Source organism: Dasypus novemcinctus, chromosome 29 (genome assembly GCF_030445035.2).
Source record: "Dasypus novemcinctus isolate mDasNov1 chromosome 29, mDasNov1.1.hap2, whole genome shotgun sequence".
Classification (NCBI taxonomy): Eukaryota; Metazoa; Chordata; class Mammalia; order Cingulata; family Dasypodidae; genus Dasypus; species Dasypus novemcinctus.
Window position 1 is genome coordinate 35,437,107 of NC_080701.1, and position 20,259 is coordinate 35,457,365.

The window sequence follows — 20,259 nt, forward strand, 5'->3', positions numbered from 1 at the left end:
ATCTCAAATTATTAATTGCTTCCTAGAACCAAAATAATTATGTAACTTTAACAATTTTACTCCTTTCTTCAATAAGTATGTAGAATGATGCAACTATATCTAACAAATGTTTCACAAACTTTCACTGTCCTCATGATAAGCTACAACAAAAAAATGAAAAAATAAGAGTTTATAAGATCTCAAATTCCACCATTCACTCAACAAAACACTAAGTAATTTATTCCCAATATGTCATAACCTCAGTCTTACCCACAGAATTGCATTTGTGTTAAAAAAAAAAAATGTAGGCAGTAAATAAGAAGGAAATAACTCTATTAGCAAGGGTTGAAGGTATCAAAATCACTGCCACACATATTTGTGTACCTTTATAGAACTTGTCTAGGACAGGAGAGATGAATTGAAACTAACATATCACTTAGGGTTGTGAATCCATGGGTTCTAAAGGCATTTAATGTGTTTCATGTTTGCTCCAGAATTCAGAAATTGAGTTTGCCATTAAGAAAGCAAATTAAACTCATAAGAACAGAAGTGTTTGCCAGTATCAAATTTTACTAGATGTTAAAAGGATGCAGGCTGCTGTGAGACACAGGCAAGGCATGAAATTTGTGACTAATAGTGCAGGGGCCCAGGTCTTCATCACCATATAAATTTGAAATATGATCCAGGATGAAAAAATGAAGTTTCCAAACATATGGGAAGTTCATTATCTTAAAAACAGTTCATTATTTAGGGGTAGAGAACATCTCCATTTTATACTACACCAATTATATAGCTGGAAATGACATGTACAAGCAGATCATATACATGTATCTGCTAATTCTAATACTTTTGCCATAATCAACATAGAGAACCTTGATATACCCTTCTAAGTACATTCCATAGATAAGGATTTCAATTATCTTTTCATTGGAAACTACAATCAGGAGATCTCAACAGAATATCTTCAAAACAGCTCAGAACCAATTTTTTCTCCCTAAGATAAAAGTTGATTCAAGAACATTGCACATATTATGAGAAAATAATTTCAGCAGTCAGAAAGTTGATGAAGATGCTTGTGTCCCAATGACACCAAACAAAAAGCTAATGAGGTAAAATAAACTATCCTAATATTGTTTTACCAATTCTTAGTAGAAAAAGAAGTTGTATTGGTTAGAACTTGAAAAATATGCTCTTAAGTCTAAACCATTCCTGTAGGTGTGAACCCATTGTATGTATGACTCTTTGATGAGGTTGATTACCTTAGTGTATGTGTGTGGACCAGCCAATCAAGATAGGTCTTAATCCCGTTCTTGTCCTTTATCTGTGGAATGAATTCAGACACGAGGGATTAGAACCTGCAGGAGGGAGGAGCTGTTACCAGAACAGTAAGGCGAGTCTAGGAAAAACCACCATGTGCCTTGCAATGTGACAAGCTAAGGACTCCAGAATTCCTGGCAGCCTGGTACAGAGTGTCACGGTCTTTGGGGAGGAAGCATCGCATTGATGATGTCTTGATTTGGACATTATTTAAGCCTCAAAACTATAAGTCATAAAATTCCTTTTGTTTAAAGTGAACCATTGCATTGATATTTGGGAATATCAATGTGAGAAGCCTAGAAAATTTAGACAGATTTTTGTACCAGAACAGTGGAGTACTCCTATTGCAAATACTGAAAATGTGGAAATAATTTTGGAATTTTATAATGTGTAGATGCTGGAAGATATGTGAGATGCTTGATAGAAAAAGTTTATAAGGATGATAAAGGTACTTCTGGTGAAGAATTAAAATGAAATGATGAATGCATTATTGACAACTGAAAGAAAGGTGATTCTTGTTTTATGGTGGCAGAGAACTTTTCAAAATTGCATTCTAATGTGGAATGGAAGGCAGAACTTGAAAGTGATGAACTCGGATATTTCACAAGGGATATTTACAAGGAAAATGTTGAAAGTGCAGCCTGGTTTCTCCTGGCAGATTTTAGTGAAGTGAAAGAAGAAAGGGATAAGCTGAGAACTGAACATTTAAGGACAACACAACAACAACAACAACAACAACAACAGAAATAGATGTTTTAGAAAATTCTGAGTTTCCAGTAAGTGAACTCCAGAGAATAATGCTCCATGTGAGGGTTTGACTAAATATGGAACCAATCAGCAATTTCTATGGAAGTCAGAATTGGAAATTCAGTTATCTAGGAATAATCTGTGGAAGGTATTTTGTCTGATGGTTTGGACCCCTGTGAAGTACATGTGTAATGAAATTTTTTTCCACAATTACTATGAATGGAACTACTGCCAGCCTGAAAAATGGGACAGAAAATGGACAGATTAAAGGAAAATCACTTCAAGTTCAGAACCATAGGAGATAAGGCTGGACTGAAGACATCTTAGGTGGAGTGTGGACCCACCCATGTGTATAGGAAGGGTGAGTCTGCCCCCGCACTTGCATAGGGTTTGCCTTCCACCACATTGTTCAGGAAGAGTGCTGCCACCCCAGGACTTGGAGAGGGTAGAGCCTTTGGACCAGGGGTTGTGGAGAGTCTGCCCAAACCCCCAATGCTCTGAGAGGGTGAATCCTGTTCCCTGGGCATTCACTAAGAACCTTTCCACCATCCTGATGTGAGGAGAGGGTGGGGAATTCATCTCAGTTTTCAAGGACAGCATGGTTGCCAGACAATCTCTTGGCATGTGTTGGGCTGGCACTTCATCAGTGATGAGGTTCCAAATATCATTCCATAGATGATTCTCAGGCCTTGAAATCTAATGGAGTATACCCCATAGGACTTCAAAAATGTTTGGAACTCATGGCTTCCATTTTCCCCCCAATTTTTCCCAATGGGAATACACCTTTATCCTATGCCTGCCATTCCATCAGAAACAGATAACTTGTTCTCTAGGTGTCACAGACCACACAAATAGGAGAATTGTGCCACAAGACAGACCATATCTATAACTGATTTTGATCAAACTTTGTACCCAGCATTTTTTAAAAATGATTTAAGTTGTTTTTTTTTAAATATTATGATGGAATTAATGCACTTTTATATAGAAAGAACATGTGTTTTGGGGATCCAGAGTGTGATCTGTGATAGTCTATAGCTCTGTGTTACCCAGATGAACATATTTTTATATCTAATCCATTCCTCTAGGAGTGAACTCATTGTAAATAGGGCCTTCAGATGAAGTTATGTCACTTAAGGTATGTGTAGTCTAGCCTGGATCAGTCTTAATTGTATTACAGGTGTCCTTTATAAATGGAATGAATTCAGACACAAGAGAGAATGAACCACAGGAGACAAAAAGTTAGTCCTGAAGGGAAGGGAGATTACAGGATACACTGCAATGTACTCTGCCATTGGATAAACTAATGTCCCAGGATCTGTGGCAGACAGCCCTAGGACACCACAATCTTCAGGAAGAAAGCACTGCCTTGATGCTAACTGTCTTTTGTCCAAAAAACTGCGCATACATACATTCCCATTGTTTAAGCTTAACCATTGCTTGCACAGCATAGGACATTAAAACATATAGGTGGATAAATAGTATATTACCACATGAAGAACTTGAAGCCAACATTTTTTACTTAAGCTAGTTATGGAGGCAAATATTAATATTACCAAAATAGTCTCTGTGTATAATTACATTAGTATTTTAAATAATATTTACATGAGCTTATGAGATTTGGGTGTTATTCTTGAAATCCACTATGTAAAGGATATTGCATTTTACTGCATTTAAATATCAAAACAATTTGATTCTGAACACTCCAAGTTGATGTCAGAATGGTAGAAATCAGTTTGCTGTTATAATTGGGACTCCACATTCCAATTTAGTGAACAACTCTGGGTACCACAGTTTGTTTTAATCAGATAAGTTGTTCTTTGAATTTATTATTATTTCTTGTTCCCTAATGAAGCAGATATTTGACAAAGCTAGCAGTGTCAATTTGCCATGCATATGAGGAAACTTCTCTCATTTCAGGTTGCTCCAACGAGTAGTTGTCATTTACCACTGGAGCAAAATGGTTTGCATGCCCTCCAGCTACTTGATGAGTTTACTTCCTTTGATTAAAATATTGATGCATAGTTTACATACAGATGATTGCAAAAAAAATATACCAATACAGCTGAATGCATTTTCATAAATTTCACAAATTATCAGCATCCAGTCCAAGAATCAGATGAGAGCCACACAACACCCAGAGGCCCTTTACATGTCTCCTTTCAGTTCCAGAGCTCTCAAGGTACATGCCATGGTGCCATTAGGGAGAAACGACTTTTGTTTATTCTTTATATAAAATAAATGCCATCTTACAATATGTACTCTTTTGTGTCCAATTCATTTCGTTCAATATTATTTGTAAGATCATTCATATTTTGTATATAGTTGTACACTGTGCATTTGCACTGCTGTTCATAATACTTATTTGTTTGAATATGCCAAAATATAACCCTTCTAGAGCTCAAGGATGACTGGATAGCTTCCAGTTTCAGGTGAAAAGATGTAGGCAATATTTCTCTCTTCTCTGATCTCTCCTATGTGTACAGCAACTCAAAAATGATACAATGATAATAAAGTTTAGGATTTTAATCCATGTATTAAATTTCTGTTGCAGCAGCAATGAATTTCCATATACCTAGGAGATTAAAATAATGCAAAATTTTAGTTACAGTTCTGTAGGTCAAAATTTAATATCAGTGTCACTCACATAAAATCAAGGAGTCAGAAGACCTCTGTCCCTTTTAAGTAAAGAATTCGTTCTGTTGCATTTTCCACCTCCTAGAGACTGACCACATGGTTTGGATCAGGTATCACTTCCTCCACATTCAATAAGAAGAATGACAACAAATGAGAAAAACTAGTGAAGCCCTTCTAATTCTGTCATCTATCTAACTGCAGCCAGGAAAGTTCCTCTGTTTTGAAGAACTTATGTGATTACTTTGGACCTCAGTGAAAAAATGATAATGTAGAAGGAAAAGAAAGGTCAATCAATAACTTCTTTTCAGCCCTTACATAATCATTAGTAATAACATAAAAAAGATAGTATTGAATGGAGGTAAATATGTGTTCACCAAGAAATGAAATTTAAAAAGCAAAATGAGCTAGTTGTGTGCACAATTACCAGTCTCCGGCAAAAATAGTATACATATGCATGCTGCAATAACAGTGAAAAGTGAATCATAAATTAGTGGAATATGTATATAAATTAAGTAATTTATGTTTGCATTTAAAAGCGATGCAGCAGAATATTGAGATAAACAGTAAAATATAAGTTAATAATTTATCTTTTTACATTTTTAGAACAGTATTAAAGAACAAATTAAAAATTTCATGACAACTTCAGCAAGAGACTTCAGAAGAAAGCAAATCACTTTATAAATTAGTTCCATGAATGCCACATATTCCCTACATTTCAAAGAGTGGACCTCTTTTTTCATTTTTCCTTTGAACCCACAAATTATCTATCTACTCCTGTTTCTATTAATGATTGCCTATAAGCTCCCAATAGTTGATCCCATAGACTCTGAATTCACGTATAGCAGTAATAAAAAAGCACCAAAGACATAAATATAGCTAAAAAAACAATGACTAAAATTCATATATTTCTTACTATGTCCAGGACTCTGTGTCCCAGATACTTTCTGTATCAACTCATGTAATACAACAGTGTTTAAGGGAATGCATCCATCAAATGACCTAGGTTGCTACCCACAAACACTGTGCTTTAGGTAAAGCAAATCTATTTTTTTCTCCATCTATGTTCCTATGGTACACCAGTCAAGTAATAGAAACATCTTAATTCAAGAATTTGGAAGATGACAGTAGCAGTTTGATATGTTTTATGAATTCCAAAAACAGATATTGGATTATGTTTGTAAGCTGGTAGAATATATTGTATTCAGAGGTTTTGCTTTTATTTGATTAAATACTGATTAAGGCTTTGATTGGGCCACATCAGTAGGACATCGAGTACCCAACACTTGGTGGGTGGGGACACACAGAAAAATCACACTGCAGAGAAGGGAACTTGGAGTCTTGAGCTGGAGCCCTGGAAATAAGCACAGAGAGGAGCTTGGTTGTGAGGAAATAGAAACAAGCCCTGGGAAGAGAGGGGCTCTGAGCCCAGAGAGAAGCAAGCCCTGGGAAGAAAGGAACCCCAGAACCCTGGCAGACATCAGCAGCATGGTAAAAGACTTTGGTGAGGGAAGTAACTTATGCTTTATGGCCTGGTAATTGTAAGCTTCTACCCCAAATAAATACCCTATATAAAAACCAACTGATTTCTGTTATTTTGCATCAGCACACCTTTGGCTGACTAATACAGCTGCCATTTTGAATGTTGCTGTGACATGTCATGACATACCATGACAGAAGAAAATGAATGTGTGTCAAAGCCAATTTGCCATAGCAATAAAAGGAAGAACCATCAGGTCAGAGAGATCATGATTTCAGTGTCTGTCCTGTCAATTTCTGGTCACTATATGTCATTTTCTGGGCCTGTGCATTAGGATTTCCTGTAAAATGGAATCTTGTGTCTCACTTTAATATCATGATTGCATAACATAACATGAGCCTTATAAAGAAATTGTATTTCTCACCTACAACAATGAATGAAGTCATCCATTTTCAATTTGCAAAACATGAGTGAAATATTGAGAAGGTAAGTATTAAAAAAAGAGGCAGCATATTTCTCTTAGCTCAGAACAAAATCAGGACAAAAATAGAATAGTGTTTATGACCATTGTAAGATTTTTTTTTAATTTACAGCAACTTGAGGCAAAATATTATCATTGATACTTATTAATAAACATCATAAATTCCAGGACAGAAAGATAATAAGCAAGTTTCTTTTGAAATTTATGACATCAAATATTCTATATGCATACTGAGAAGTTTATAAAACTACCTGTATGGCAGAACAGTTTGCATGCTTAGAAATGTCCTGAAAATGCCCTATGATTTTAAGGCCTGATTTCTACAGTCAATGCAAGCAGAAAGTTCAAAATAAACTCGACTTGTAAAAGCCATATGGACTCAGATGGGATCTCTCTTCATAAGACTTTCATGCTAATGTGCTGGAGGTGCAGTTAGTGTTGGGGTTTAAGATATATTTAGGGGATTTGAATCTCTGGACTGACAATGTGATAGCCAGGTCCTGAGCCTCAACAGACTCCAGCACCTACAATCTGATTTATTGGACTTACCACACTCAGCTAAGATGGAGTTGAAGAAGGACAACCACCACACCATGGAGCCTAGAGTGATTACAACTGAAAGTGGGAGGATTGCATCCAGCATCCATGTGGAATCTGAGCCTCCTCTTGACATAGAGGTGCAATGGACACAACCAATCCAATATCCACATAGAAGAGGTGGCATTGGATTGGGAAAAGTGGACATGGTGGCTGGTGGGTATGGGGAAAGGCAGGAAAAGATGAGAGGTGGAGGCGTCTTTGGGACATGGAGCTGCCCTGGATGGTGCTTCAGGGGCAATCACCGGACATTGTAAATCCTCCCAGGGCCCACTGGATGGAATGGAGGAGAGTATGGGCCATGATGTGGACCATTGACCATGAGGTGCAGAGGTGCCCAAAGATGTACTTACCAAATGCAATGGATGTGTCATGATGATGGGAACGAGTGTTGCTGGGGGGGGGGGAGAGGTGGGGTGGGGGTGGTGGGGTTGAATGGGACCTCATATATATATTTTTAATGTAATATTATTACAAAGTCAGTTAAAAAAAAAAAAGCCATGGTTAAGTGTTGAAGTAATGTTCCAGCACAGAGTATTTTGGTGAAGTATGAGAGAGGTGTTTTTGTTTGGTGAACATTTTAGGTTGGTTGGTTGTGTTTTCCCTTATCCTCTCATCTCCTCTCATCTCCTCTCATCTCCTTTTCTGTTTTTTTTTTTTTTAACTCATGAATTTCAATGAAATTTGTGAAAACACTAACTGATAACAACTCAAAGGACAGAGGCTTCAGGGACCACACAAAATATTGAGTATCATCTTCAAAGCAAAGTCTGGAAAAATCATTAAACAATGACTGGAAATATCAAGTATGAAGAATGGCAATATTTGTGGAAGAAGAAAAATAACTTTTCCAGAGCTACCAGGCTATAAAAATTAAAATATATACTTTTTAACCTCAAATCACTAAAACAACAAAGAAAAACAAGAACAGATGGTCCATTAAAAGGAAAAGCATAACTTGTCAGAAACTGTTCCTCAGGGAACATAGATATTGGAATTAATTGAAAAATATGTTCTATTATTTGTTCTCATTATGTTCAAGGAATTGAGGACAAAGAACAAAGTAAACCATGAAAATGATACGTGGACTGAATGAGAATATTGATAAAAAGTAAATACTATATAAAGGAGTCAAATTAAAATTCCTTGTCAAAAAAGTACAGTACTTAAACGAAAATTTCACTAAGAAGTTTCTACAGCTGATTTGAGTTGACAGAAGAATGAATCAGTGAACTTGATGACAGGACAGTTGAAATTATTTACTCTGAAGTACAGAAAAAAAAAAAGGATGAAGGAATTTGAACAGACCATAGAGGAAATGTGGGAAAGCATCAAGTGGTCCAACATTTTCATAATGGTATTTCCATAAGGAAACAAGAGTCAAAAAGAATATTGGAATAAATAATGGTTTCTGCCTCCCAAATTGAATGAATTAACACATTTATGAAGCTCCATACTCTGAGGAGTCCTTACTCTAGTTGCTTATTACCTGCAAGTGATCCTCAAAAAAAATAATTGCTAATATCTCATCAGAAACAATCAGGACCAGAAGGAAACAGAATAAAATAAAGAAAATGTGATAAAAAAAACAAAAACAAAAAAAATTGTCAGCCAATAATTCTATGCTTGGAAAATCAATCTTTCAATAATGAATATTAAATTAAGACAATTCCAGATTTTTTAAAAGTTGAGGAATTCATTTTTAGAAGTCATGCCCCAATAGCCACACTAAAGGAAGCTCCAGAGGAGCTGAGTATTTTTATTCTACAGAATTTATATTTTTATCATCATGACAGACTGTTAAAGTTAAGGATATTTTAAAATTTCCATTATAGTTACAAAGAAAACATCAAAAATATATACCAGAAAGGAAAAGAAAGGGAACCAAAATTTGTTTAATATGAAAATACCAATTTAGGAAGAAGGCCAGAATAGAGGAATTCAGGGACAAAGGTATGTCACATACAGAAAACAAAACACTTCAAAAAGAGAAATCTTACATTATTGATTATTAAGAAAATTGACTCTAGATGGAAAATAATGCTAAGTGTCTTACTTTGAGATTATGTACACATAACACATGATTAAAATAGTATGGAAAATGAAAAAACAAAGATAAAATATGTATGTTAAAAGGGAAACCCACAACTACTATGAAAAACTTTGGACTGCAGGAAGATTCCAAGTTGAAAGGCTTTATTAAGCAATTCAGACTCCACAAAAAAACATATTGTTGACAAAAGCATTAACATTCCAAAATATTGAGTATGGTAAAAACCACGAGAATGGTTATTACACACAGAATAGCAGAATAAGAATTTATAGGGGTCACTTCTAGCTAAACAAAAATGAGTTGGTAATAAGATATTGAAATTACTAATTTGCACCTCTTCAGACTGACTGTGCACTGAAGACCAGGCCCCAGGAAGATTTTGCCAAGATTTTCTACCTTTCATTAGCGAGGGTGGGCATGATCCAGGGGCTAACATCCGTCCCTCAGCACTACGGTGACAGTATGGAAACAGCACTAAATTCCAAGAATTTCTGGCTGGCACCAGGGCAAATGGAAGAAATTTCCTCCTTCAACCTTGGCCTGGCTTGTCTCTGAGGAACAAGCAGAGAGGCTGCAGCAACCTTCCACAAGTGTTTCTATTTGAATTTAAAGGGGATACATTTGCTTTTTTTAATTGATGAAATTTATGTCATTTGAATTACTGTCCACTGAATCATGGAAAATAATCTTCAGTGATCACATAAAATAAGGAATTTACACTCTGCAAAAAAATAGTTTGGGAAGTCATAAGTGAATGTCTCCAGAAATCAACACATAAAAATTAAACATCTCTGAGCACTGGGAAGATATCCAGAGTTATCATAATACTACTGAGATTGTTCAATACACAACCAAAAACTACGAAACGTACATGATATGGAGAAGTATGGCCCAGTCACAAGAGAAATTTTTGACAGAAACTGTCCCTGAAGAGGCAAGGTTATTGAATTACTAATTAAAGATATTAGGTAAACTCTCTTAAATAGAATCATTGAGTGTACAGCAAACAATTCTTAAAACATGGAAAATCAACACATAGAAAAAATTAGCCTACATATTTATTGTCTCATATTAATCCAATTTTAGTCTTTCTAGTTTGTTTTGGTTAGTAGGACATAACATAATGTTTCCTCATGTTCCTTTAGCCTCCCTGCTTGTAACATTTGTTTGCCGGGTAGGGGGAGCAGTAAAATCTATTAATAATATTTAAGAGCTTTTCCTTATGCTTACAAATATTTCTATCACTGGTTAGAAAATAGATCTATTGGATGGTGGGGGATTTTCTTGGAAGATTAAAAGCATAAATAGTTAATTTCTATGCATCCCTGTCTCAATAGTAATATTCCATGAGCGTTAATATCTAAGGCTATAAAATGACCACACAAAACCCGAGTAGAGATTAAAAGGTACTATTTATTCAGACCTATCAAAATTTAATAATTATAATTCATTGCCTGACAACCAGGCAGAAATGACCACCAAACTTTCTCACACTCTTGCAAAGTAAGTATTCTAGAGGAGGAGTACCCCTGACTCATTCCCTGTGACCAGCTTTCCTGATTGCCCAGGGCCCTCTACACCCAGAAGGGCCCTGTCCCTGTGGCCTCCTTTTCTGCCCCAGCCTCCTGGTCTCAGCGTCCAGAGACCAAGTTGTCCTGAGAGCAAAAGACCCGCGGGGAGCCCACGAAGCTGGTCACTCACAGCAGCCAAGGGGCCGCCGCGAGAAGCCGCAGCGCTGCCTGTGAAACGCCACCCGCTTGGTTCCATGAGAGGCGGGGGTCTTGGGTGGAGACCCCGCGATGGCCCTGCAGGCAGGGTTTTCTTGGCTGAGGTTCAGGCCTGGTCACCATGGCCCTACTACGTGCAGGCCTCCGTGGCATAGCTCCAAAGTTTGTTTCTAGTTGATTTTAGGGAAGGGGAAGGGGTGGCTTCTAGTGTTGACCTTGGTTCTCCAGGAACTCAGCAGGACCCCAGGGGGCTAAGGTCGTCCCCAGCACGCACGGGAGCCTGGGCCCGCAGGTGTGCTGTGTCTAGTCCGCCCCAGGGACGTCCTTTAGAGGTCGCCCTTCTCGGCCAGGCCTCGCCGGCTCCTCCCTGGGCCACCCTCTCAGCACCTCCTGCTCCTGAGCGGCCAGACCAAGCCGCCTGCCGCCTGGCTCCAGGCAAGGAGAGCCGCTCGCCAGCCCAGGACCCCGCGGGGTCCGGCGGCCGCAGGAGGACGAAGTCAGGGCGCTCCAGGGCTCCCCGAAGGTCAAGGGAGGAACGCCGGGAGCACGAGCTCCCGCTGCCGGCGAGCGGCGAGTCCCTGGGGGAGAAGAGGGGAGTCCAGGGCCCCCCAGGCGCTGACTCTCGGCCTAGGGCCCCGCAGGCCACCAGGGCCTGAGCGCGCCTTGGGCTCCGCGTGGGACCATCTGAGCGTCGCCCACCGCGGACTGGAGCTGCCCTGGCGCCCCTGCCCCGCCGTCCCGCCGCCGTCTAGGAGAACCTTAGGGAACCTACGGCGGCCACGAGACGCACGACAGGCCGGCGCTCGCACCCGGCACCAGGGCCAGGAGAACCTGGAGCACCAGCACCCCTGGGCGCCCCCTGGACGACCCCGTGAGGACGACAGGACCCAGCCTGGAGAGTTTTGCTCCCTTGGCGCAAACCCCAGAGGTGGAGGCGCCTAGTCCTGGGACCCGTGCTCCTAACCGTCCTCCGGTTCTGAAACCTGTACAGACGCCCCTTGACAAATATGCTGCTCTAAACTATTTTTCAAATGTAGATGCACAGTTCCATAAAGTCTGGGTTGAAACTTTTCCACACACAGCCTGTGGCGTGGGGGAATTTAATATGAAGCTTTTGTCCAGCCGATCTCTTATTTTCTGAGTTAGAGAGTTTAGTGGGGGAAAAAAACAAAATCAAATTTGAATATTGTTTTCTCAGAGGTGATAGGCACTTTAATAGATTCGTATTTTTAAAAATTTGTGCTCTTTAGATACTTTAAAAGAATTTAAAAAAATGAAAAAAATAAATAATGTAATATATACATACAATGTAATATTATTCAAGTGTAAAAAGAAGTGAAATCTTATATATGTTATAACTGTGTACCTAGAAGGTGTCATGTTAAATGAAATAAACCAGACACACAAGGACATTTATTAATATAAATCACTTTTATTACATAATTAGAATAACCTATAGTGTCAGAATCTAGAATATCAGTCACCAGGATTTTGGGTGAGTCCAGGGAATGAGGAGTTAATGCTTAAATTGTACAGAGATTCTAATTGGTTTGATCATGAATTTTGGTAATGGATGGTGATGATGGTAGTACAACATGTACATAATTAGGGACACTTTATTGTATATGTATGCATGATTAAAACGGGAAAATTTAAGGGAGAATAAAATTATTTTTTATTTTAAAAATAAAAAAATGAGCAAGCATAGGACTGCACAATGCAAATGGTGAACACTTCTGTAGAGGATGACTTCATGACATGTAAAAAATGTACTAAATGAATGCAAGGTATTAATAATAGGTTGGCATATAGTAAGCTGTATTTCATGCATGACTTTTCTGTAAACCTGCTTCTCTAATTAAAAAGTAAAATAAAGGATAAACAACAAGAAATATTGATTTCCAGATCCATTCCATTATGATCTGAGAAGGTCCTTTGTATAATGTCAGTCCTTTTACATTTATTGAGACCTGCTTTATGAGATAACATGTGGTTTATCTTGGAAAAAGATCCTTGAGACTTGAGAAATATGTATAACCTGCTGAGTTTGGGTGCAACATGCCATATATGTCTGTTGGGTCTAGCTCATTTATGATATTGTTCAAGTTCTGTGCCCTTGCTGGTCTTCTGTCTAGTTGTTCTATCTAATGATGTGAATGATGTGTTGAAATCTCTAACTATTTTTGTAGAGATGTCTATTTCTGTCTTTAGGTTTGCCAGAGTTTGCTTCATATATTTTGGGGCACCCTAGTTCAGTGCATAGGCATTTATGACTGTTATTTCTTTCTAGTGAATTGTCCCTTTTATTAATATATAATGGCCTTCTGTATTCCTTATAACTTTTTTGCATTTAAAGTCTGTTTTGTCTGATATCAGTATAACTACCCTTGTTCTCCTTTCGTTATTGCGGCATGGAGCATCTTTTTGCAGTCTTTCACTTTCACCCAGTTTGTATCTCTGGGTTTAAGGTGAGTCTTGTAGGCAGCATATGGATGGCTCATATTTTTTTGTCCTTCCTGTCAGCCTACATCTTTTGATTGGGGAGTTTAATCCATTCACATTCTATGCAATTTCTGTAAATGCATCATTTACTTCTACGATTTCATTCTTTGGTTTTCATATGTCATATCTTATTTTCATCTGTCTTTTTGTTCATTTGGTTATCCTTTCTGCTATTCTTGTCTTCTATATTCTATTTGCTTAAGTCATATCAGTGAGGTCATATAATACTTGTCCTTCAGTGTTGGGCTTATTTCACTCATCGTAAGTTCTTCAGGATTCATCCATGCTCTCTTGCGTGATAATACTGCATTCCTTCTGACAACTAATATTCCATTGTAAGTATATACTACAATTTGCTTCCATGTGTTGATGGACACTTGGGTTGCTTCCAACTTATGTCAAGTGTGAATAATGCTGGTATGTACATTGTTATGCATATATCTGTCTAATGACTTGCATGCTTTTGTGTTTTGTGTTATCACTTAACTCCCTGAGCCCTTGATCATTTTTTCCATTAATTTCTCCCTGTTTTCTTTTCTTACTTGAATTTCAGCTGTTCTGTCTTCTGTATCACTTACTCTTTCTTCTTTCATTTTGAGTCTGCCCTAGTAGGCTTCTAATATGTTTTTTCAACTGTAAATATTACTGATTTTATTATTTTTTAAAATATGTTTTTATTTATTTTTAAAAGATACTTAAATAAAATGTTATGTAAAATATATAAGGGATTCCCATATGCCCCAATCCCTATACCTCCCACTTTTCCCCACATTAACAAATTCTTTCATTAGTGTGGTACATTCATTGCAATTGATGAGCACATTTTGAAGCATTTCCACACAGCATGGATTATAGCCTACATTGTAGTTTACACTCTCTCCCACTCCATTCTGTACATTATGGCAGGATATATAATGCCCTGCATCTGTCTTTGCAATGTCATTCAGGACAATTCCAAGGCCTGAAAATGCCCCCATATTATACTTTTTTTCCTCTTCCTGCCTTCAGTACCTCCAGTGGCCACTGTCTCCACATCCATGATATGATTTCTTCCATTGTTAGAATCACAATGAGTCTATACTAGAATATCAGTAAGCCTACTCTAGTCCATATTTTATTCCCCAGTCCTGAGGATTCTGGGATGGTGAGGCCCACTCCCCCTGTATTTGAGAGAGGACTTCAAGCCCATATGGTTGATGGATGGGACTCTCTTGCTTGCAGTGTAGACTCTCTTGATTCCTTGGTATTGTAGTTGTCCATCCTCATTCCTTGGTAGTTGTCCTGGGTGAGTCCAATGAACTGTAGAATAGGTGTTGCAACTCTGCTGAGGCTCAGGGCCCATCTGACGCATAAAGAACCCAGAGATTCAAGTCTCTTGGACATACACCTACCAACTCCAGTGGCAACTATATATTCAATAAAAGGGTCAGAAGAGGCATGTGTAGAGAAGTTACATCTGAGTCTGACTCTGTTACACTCAGGAGTAAAAACTCCAAAGTAGGGCCTACTGGGAAGGCACCAAAATCTGGTGCTATCTCTGTCATGACCATAGGATCTACGTGTCTCTATAGCCCTTAGGAACCCCACTATTTGGGGTAGTTTCTATTTTGGCTTTCTATGAGATCCTGCTGAGATGTACATGAGCACTACCTCTCTGATGACCTCCAGACTCATTTTGAAGTCTGTTAGCCATATAAATTCATTTATCTTTACCATTTCCCCCTTTTATTCAAGGTCTTTTTCCACTTGCATCACCAGCTGGTACTTGATAGTACTCCATCAGTGCCAGTGTGGCTCATCCACCAGATTCATGCCCCACCCTGGGGAGAAAGTAATGTATTTATACTTTGAGTAATGTATTTATACTTAGAGAGTGGCTCCAAGTGAAGTCTTTTGTTTGTAGTCCAACAAAATCAAATTTCAAGTTCATATGCATGCGGTTTGAAATATTCTATTAGAAGATCTTGGAAAACTAATTTGATTGTGGTCTTTCTATGTTCTGTAGTGTGCCAAAAATACTTCTGTTTAGATGACCCTGCAAGGAAAACTGCCCTGCACATAAAAAGCACAGCCTGCCCAGGAGTGACGCTGCACACACAGAGAGCTGACATAGCAAGATAATGCAATAAAAAGATACACAGATTCCCAGTGCCACTGACAAGAATGCAAGCGGACACAGAAGAACACACAGCACATGGATACAGAGAGTAGACAATGGAAGGGAAATGGGAGAGAAATAAATAAAAATAAATCTTTAAAAGATAATAATATGTATCATGACTTTTCCATGGAAGAAAAATCCAAGTTAGTTGAGTATGTCTCTCACTTACAACCTATGTAAGCCAGCATTGACTTTTTATTCTACATCATTGCTTTTGAATAATGGAAACATGAATTATCTTGCATAAACCAATTATGTAATTAATGCTATTCCATATTTTAAGCTATTGATATGTGAAAGATTCACATATCTTTTGATAAACCTTTTGATAAAAGCAAGTTATGGGTTGCTTGTACTTATTTCTTTCAAAGCTGTTTTTATGGACTTTATATTAATTGTGTGATATACTAATTTTTGCTGTATCAATGCTTTATTCTACCCATTTAACAATAAAATCAGTACATTGCAACCTAAAACATGTTACACACATTAGTTCATGCCTATTTTAATAACAAAAAAGCCTTAGTTAATTTATGAGAAAAGTCACTGCTTTCTTGTAAATTACACAAAAACACAGAAAAAATTTTTAAATAACTCATCACACTCCTTTATAAGAGAGCACATACTAGGAACAAAGACTGAATTAATTCTCAATCCAGTAATGTTTGTCTTTAGCTATTTATTTTATATTTCTGAGTTCACCATGTTATTTTCCAGCTACCATAACACACAGACACAAATTAGAGAATTCTTGTTGCAGCCAAACCAGATTGTCAATGTATCTATGAAGGGGTGTCTGTGTGTACACTTGCAAAAAAAAAAAAAAAAAATCAGAAGCCAGCGCTATCTCATCTGTAGTATTTTCTTGATTTGCTGAGATGATTTGTATAATATTTGGCTGAAACAAACATTTCTTTATTATCCTTAAACAATATTCATTATTAAAAACATACTGGTGTTTTTGAATCACAATTACTTTTATACTTCTAACATATTTAAATGACTTGGAATAAAATTATTTCATTATTTTCTCTCTTAAAATGCTTGCAAAAATGCTTAAAAAATAGTATGGGTTGGAGGAAAAATACACCAAATGTAAGATAAGGAATATAGTTGGTAATAATATTTCAACAATGCCCTTGCATAGTTTGTAACAAATGTTTCACACCAATGGTGGAGAGGTGATATATGAGACCCCTGTGTGATGTTATATATGTTTATTTTGTAAGTTCACCATCTTTACTATACACTTATTGTTTATGTGTGTTCATGTATGAATGATATACTTCAATGAAAATAAAAATAAAAAAATTTTAAAAAATGCTTGTATCTACCAGGCACTGTCAGTGACTTACAGATCACACAATCAGATACATTCAACGTTATTTACATAACACTTAAGTTATGTAAAATACTGTGTTTAGAATATTTCTCTTACTCCTTCTTGGAAAGAATTTTTAATGATAAATGGGTTAAGGGAAATAGTAGTTAATATGATATCCAACTGGTCAATAAATCCAAACAATGAGAAGATATTTTTCCACTGTGGTTAAAGTAAAATTACCTAAACAAACAGTTGGCAACTATTTGATTTTTTAAGCATTGGAAAATAAGTGGCAGAAATAAAAGATTGCTGGCAAGTATCACACCTTGTATTCATGAAGAGCTCTCTTTTCTATGTCAAAAGCTCTACCTTAAGTAAACATGTATAAAATTTGCAGGTTTACACATAAGAGAGGGGAAAGTCTTTATGAGATAAAATAGGGGAGCACTAATTCAATTGGTGTAAAATTAAGAACTATAAATTTGTCTAAATACAAGTTGGATAAAAGAACATGACTTATAACCACTTCCTGGCATATCACAATCTGGAGGGAACAGTTTTCCTGAGAGAAGTTTCTTCAGAGCCTCCTTCACATCCCTTTTCCTTAGAGTGTAAATGATAGGATTTAAGGGAGGAGTCACCATAGTGTAGAAAAAAGGGATAAATTTGCCTCTGTTCTGGGTATAACTGTCACTTGGCTGGAGATACATGTAGATGATGGTGGCATAAATAATGATCACCACAATGAGGTGGTAGGAGCAAGTGCTACAGGCTTTACGCCTTGCATCCACTGATTTGATCCTGAGAACTGCTTGGGTTATGAAGCCATAGGAGATAAGGATGAATGCTGGAGGGATTAGGAGGAACATGACAGTAAGGATTAAAAGCACCAATCCAATTTGAGGAGAACTGGTACTTGACAAATAAAGTGATCCAACCTGTGGTTGCCACAGGGAGGCAACTGCAATGTGAAGGTAGCGTGAATCAAAAAATTGACCAAGCCATTCATCCCGGAGATGGATTCCAGGTGCTGACATAGCTGCATGTTCATGATGACTACATAGTGTAAGAGTTTGCAGACAGGAACATAGCGATTGAAGGTCATCACAGCCAAAAGGATGCAGTCTGTAGAGCTCAGGGCTAGAGATGTGTAGAGTTGGAGCATACAACCTCCCTAAGTGATGGTATTCTCTGGTCCTCACAGGTTAACTATGGTCTGAGGGGCAAGGCTCATGGTGAAGCAGAGGTCCAAGAAGGAGAGGTTACTTAGGAAAAACTACATGGGGGTGTGGAAAGGAGGATCCAGGTATAAGGTGATGATGATGATGATGATGATGATGATGATGATGATGATGATGAAGTTTCCCTCAAGGATCAGAGGATAGAAGAAATGGACAAATTCAAAGAGCACAACCTCTAGATGAGGGTGGTCTGAGAAGCCCAGAAGAATGAATCCCATCAGGGAACTGCCATTGGCCCTTCCTGTTCCTCTAGGGGGAACATCACCTGCCAGGAGAAAAATTAGAAGTTTGAAACAGTTTATCTGAAAATCAAAAATTGTAAGAACTGAAAGATCATGGAGACCTACTTGTCCAACTTACTCATTTTTACCTTTAATGTGGTCCATATATAATCCAGTCTAATGCCTAGTCTTAGAAAAACATGAATAATTTAAATTCCAAAGTTTTCTTGGAACTCATCATCTATGCCTGTCAAAGTAGATATTTGTATGAATATCCAGAAATTTGCCATCATTTACTGTTGAAAATAAGTTCCCTTCAGAATGAAGAAGAAGAAAACACCAAAAAAAAAAAAAAAGAAGAAAACACCATATTCATGGCTTTTAGCTGTGGACTGTAATCTGCACACAAAATCTAATATAGTCACATTTCATCCTAGGCACAAATGAGACTAGGAAGTCTTCCTCATCTAGTCACCACAGCACACACACACACTTAGACTATCTTTATGCACTGCTTCAATTGGGATAAGATAGTCATTGATCTAATTGTCCATCTGGAGGTACAAAAAACTGAACAGTTACATAATGAATATTCTAAATTTTTAAAAAGAAAAGTTAAAAATGTTTTAAGTCTGAACCAAAGTAAATAATTTTCAAATCAGTTTTGCAAAATAACAGATGAGAAAGAAATTGTTTTGAAATGTAGACTCAGAAGGTTTTCTGAATGAAACTGAAACAAAGCCATTTAAAATGGATAATATTTGGGTGCAATAGGATAGAAGATCATTCTTACCTGTGGGAAATATTGTAATTACTAGAAGAAAAGAAATGTGTTTGAGGAAGGAAGATATATAATATAAAATTGAACATATATCATATATATCCACTCAATGATTGAACTGTTAAAAATGAAATTATTTTAAAAGTATATTTTAAATCAATATTATTTAAGCCAACTTGTTTCAAGTCATTAATATTCATCATAAAACAAAGATATATTAAACAGAATATACAACATTAACAAGTTACAGATTTATTAAATTCTGTTTAGAAATATATAATTTGTTTTAAAAAGATCTTGATAAATCTTTTGAACCTTCTTAAATTTCAATATGATAAAAGTTTTAAGTTGCAATGACAAATGTTTATTTAAAAGAGAAGAATATTTGAAGTCATTTGGTGATTAGGAGAACCAATCAATGGAAAGATTATGTGGATGATTCACTTGTATTTATAAGAAGATCCAGAAAGGTCAGTCTTGAAGGTATGCCCAGAAAATGGTATTTGGATTCAAACTTTAGAGATAATTGAGTGAAATAAAGTATTTATATTTGAAGTGAAAGCATTGAAATGACAGGCTTTTGAGCAGAAAATGAGACTGATATTTTCAAATTCTGTTTTGGAAATATTGATTTGGCAGTTGTATACAGTGGGTTGGGGAAGACACTGATGTCAAAATTTCAAATACTGGATATTTCAAAACTTCTACTGAGAAGTGAATGCTTTATAAACTAGGGTTAGGTAGTGTGAATAGACTAATGACCAAAATATCATAATTAATTGAATAATGACTTTTAAATGGAAAAGGGAGTATGAATCCATTCTTCCAGATGAGAATCTAGGAAAATGTAACATGACAGAATATATTTCTCATTTCAAAACATTTTTGCCTTACTTACAAATTCTTTCAATTCAAAATTTGTTTCACTCTCCCCTATAGAAATGTTAGCCAAATGACATTCTCTTCTGTTGATTTTGAAGTAATATCTATTATTGGTGCTTCTGAGGGCTACGGAGA

The 20,259-nt window shown here is 36.9% G+C and overlaps 1 pseudogene; it reads right to left on the reverse strand.

The window, feature by feature from the left end:
- Window positions 1-11,244: 11,244 nt before the first annotated feature.
- Window positions 11,245-18,604, reverse strand: LOC101432781 (olfactory receptor 2G3-like; annotated as a pseudogene).
- Window positions 18,605-20,259: the final 1,655 nt, after the last annotated feature.